Source organism: Zophobas morio, unplaced genomic scaffold, assembly GCF_036711695.1.
Source record: "Zophobas morio isolate AGI-343-1 ecotype UQ-CSIRO unplaced genomic scaffold, CSIRO_AGI_Zmor_V1 ptg000043l, whole genome shotgun sequence".
Taxonomy (NCBI): domain Eukaryota; kingdom Metazoa; phylum Arthropoda; class Insecta; order Coleoptera; family Tenebrionidae; genus Zophobas; species Zophobas morio.
The window spans coordinates 34006-37984 of record NW_026972148.1 but is presented as its reverse complement, the minus strand read 5'-3'; the positions used below and the strand labels follow the sequence as shown (position 1 = coordinate 37984).

General features: G+C 25.8%; 1 long non-coding RNA gene across 1 annotated transcript; it reads left to right on the top strand.

The window, feature by feature from the left end:
* Positions 1-376: 376 nt before the first annotated feature.
* Positions 377-808, top strand: LOC135141154 (uncharacterized). The gene is made up of 3 exons (XR_010282342.1): positions 377-467; positions 535-589; positions 642-808. It is a non-coding gene; the product is annotated as an uncharacterized LOC135141154 (long non-coding RNA).
* Positions 809-3979: the final 3171 nt, after the last annotated feature.

Sequence of the window (3979 nt, the reverse complement as noted above, 5' to 3'; positions counted from 1 at the left end):
TGTATACAAAAATAAAAGTTCTTGAATTTACAATATAATAATGCCTCCAACTATTCATATTTTTCTTAAAGTATAGTGTAATATATGACTTTAGGCAGGAAATATAAGAAACAAGCATCTGCACAATTTAAAAATATTTACACAAAAAGATAGAGTTATATAAAAAATAAGCCAACCATAATTAAGAATAATAGCCACGTGTATCACTCTACTTCTAACATGTAACCCAGGATGCCCGTTTTAACAGAGATAACAAGTATTCGTTTCTTCTTAGAAAAGTTTTATATTTCTTACTTGAAAGCTTAAATATGGTTATTGACTATAAGAAATGGGAGGTTTGGGAGAAGGCACTAGATAGTTATGATCAAAAATTAGATAATGAGAGAGCTTTACCTAAAGTTACCCGGCTGGATAAGCCTGGCCGTGTCACTATCGGACCTTGCAATTCAGGTCTTACTTTTCCGAGTGTAAGCGATAAAAATTATTTTTTAAGCAGAATTTAAAAAACTTTTGCTACTTTTATTATATACATAGGACGACAAAAAGGTTTTACAACAACCTCAGGGTACAGTAACGGCTATTAAACATTGTAATTTTTATAGAGAGTATTTGTAAAAACCTTGCTTATAATATTCTTCAAGCACTATCTTCTACAAAACCTAAGGAAGTCACGGTTTTAACAAAAAATGGGAGCCAATGCTCTGCATTTATGTGGAGTCAAAGCACTAATGAAGTTCATCTTTCTCTTTTTGTTCCTGAAAACACTCAAGGGAAATTTGTAACCATCAATTTAACTAGTAAAGAATTATCTGTAAGATTGGCGTTTTCTAAGTAAGTTTATTTTAAATGACTTTTATTTTTGAAGTTAAATATAATATTATAAAGGGTTTACTTATTTAGTTACATTTTAACTTGTTAATTACATATTTTGGGGTTTACATCTATGTGTTGTTTAAATTTATAAAACTATAATTTGACTTTTTTATTTTTATGTTTACTAAAGTTTTGTATAAAGTCTATATGTTCAACTTTTAAAGAGAATGCCTTGTTATGTTTACTGTAGCGGAGCTAAAACATCGTTAATTACTTTATTAGTTATAAATTATGATATTAAATAAAAATTTAAACTGTATACAAGCAATATTATTTTTTAATTACATTTAGTACAGTATCTACACCCCTTCCTTATTGGATTCTATCAGCTGATGGTAAAGAACTTTCTTTTAAAAAAGAATTTGCAAACTATGTTTCCGCTCCCGGTGAACCTTCTACGTAAATATAAAGTTTTTTCTACATTTTTAATTTTCGGATGCTAAAAGTATAAAATTTCAAACTTTTGATAGTTATAATGGATTCGTAACGGAAGAAGATCGAGAGTACGACATGGTTGATTGGGAGCTTAAAGTTATTTTTTTTATTAATACGCTTAAATATATAATTTTAAGTAACTAACCTAATTTTTTATTAGTAGGATTTATTTATTGAAGATGAAAAAAAAAGAATTTTAAGTATTCTTTTAAGAAAAACTGTTCCTTCCTCTGGAACTATAATTTGGTGGTCCAAAGTTTTTGTAGACGTCCAGGATGAGGTGGAAATTGACACTCGAAAAATTGAAGAGCGGAAATTATATAACCAGAAAGTTGAAAATGAAACTGAAGGTGGCGCTTCTCGGGATCCTTGGGAGGAGGCCCAAAGAATTTTTAAGGAAAAAAGAAGTTTAATAAAAAAATAGTTGTGGGATTAGTATAACTCTTTTAATTTGTTTTATTATTATAAATAATTCTTCGGCCGATTGTAAGGAGAAAAAAGTTTAGGGAATACAGGATTATAATATTTCCATATAAATAAATAAACTATTTTTGTTTATTACTTTTAATTTATCATCCGATATAATATTTCCATATAAATAAATAAACTATTTTTGTTTATTACTTTTAATTTATCATCCGATTTAAGTAAAGTTTTGAAAAAATAAATTTTGGATTTTTTTAACTATACAAATTTTAATAAACTAATTTTGTTTATCACTTTTTATTTATTAGCCGATTCAAGCAAAAGATATGTTGTGAAAAAAAAAATAGTTGTGGATTTTATTTTATCTAATTTTGTCTACCACTAATGTAATTGAATTAGTCGTTTCTAAGGAAAAGAAGATTTTTTAAAAAAAATAGTCTTGCATTGTAATAACTTTATAAAATTATAAACTATTTTCGTCCACCACGCACAATATCAGCCGATTTTAAGAAAAAGAAAATTTTGAATAATAGTAGTGGGAGATTATCAATTTTATATAATTTTATAAACATTTTGCCTATCACTAGTGAAACATCGGCCGAATTTGAGGAAAGTAGCTCAGAATAAAAATAGTTGTGGGTATAATAACTTCAGTTAATCTAGCAAGCTAATTTTACTTTTTGGACGCAATTTAATCGGCGGTTGTTTCGAATTCTATACGTTTAAAAAAATATGTTTTTGTTATGAGCTTGAGAATAAAAAAATTATATTTGTCACCTGATTCTTAAAATTAGTTTTTTGGTTATTTAACATAGCATTTGGACATCAAATTTTTTTATTATTATTGTGGAATTCGCTTTTCATATAAATTTATTGTTATAAATATTAGCCTGACTTTTATTATATCGAAATTTCAACAATATCAACTGAATATTTCTTTTTTTAATAGGTATATATCCTTTATTTAAAGAGAAATAGTTATTAGGTATTATATTTTCTGAAGTTAAACTGTTGTTTTTAAAAAGAAAGAGTAATTCTTGTAAAGTTTAAGGCGAGTTAGTAAACCCAAATTCTATTTCTCCGATCTTTATAATTTTTATAATTTTTTGAGTGTTTTAGCCTATAATACTTTTTTAGGAATAATAACTTTAGTTATATTAAAATTACTTAAAGTTGTAAGTTATGGTGCTTATTTACAGTTTTTATTAATTATCTAATTAAAACATCATTTTAAAAAAAAAAATTTACAAAAATAGTTGTGTAACCTTTATGCCACATGTTACTTTTCTTTTAATTAATAAAATTTTTATTACACATATTCATACTTAAATAATATATATGTTTTATAACAATTTTAAATCAAATTATCTTCTTACCATATATAGCGATTACCGCTTAATTTTATAATTGAAAAAATTTTAACAATGCTAAATTTTATTTTATTTTTCTGTAGACTAGCGCAATTATTTTAAAAATAAACTTTCTAGCTTTGTTTAGCTAATTCTTTTTATTATCAGCTAAAATAATTGTTTACTATTTAAGATAAGCCTTCATGAATGACAAAGGTACAAACTAACTAATATACAAAGGTCCAGATTTTTAATTTGCAGCAAGACTTTTTCCTTATCGTTTGAATTATAACAAATGAAATTACTAAAGAACTAAAAGAAAAAGAAACTTTGAAAAGAGTGGAAAAGGCGTGACAAATAAATTACTATAATTTTGTTGAACTAATAATACCCTCACTGCAAGCAACTATAAAAATAGTTATTAACACCAAGAAAATCTGCAGCGGTTGAATGTGAAAAAGATATTTCTAAAATAGTTATGAATTTAGTAAATGGAACTTATAAAGATTCAAAAATACTAAAGGTAAAATGAGGTAAAGAACGATCTATTGTTTATTGGTAGAAATTAGAATCAATACAATATTTAATAGGTTTAAGCTTATATGAGTGATCATAGCCAGATTATGATATAACTAAAGTGCAGGACGGAAACGCAATAGTTAAAGTAATTTCAGAGGTTCTTTACAGGCTTCAGTGCGATGTATAAACATCCAACTAAGAAAAGGTAAGATTTTTTTCCCTTATGAACTTTGGTTTTTTTCTACTTTACTTAAATTATTAATGATATTTAAGCGGGTACACAAATGTTATTCATACAAAAAGCAAACCAGAAAAAAATTTAAAAAGTGTCTCACGCATTGCCTAAAATTATTTAAGTGATATTTTTTTTTTACTTC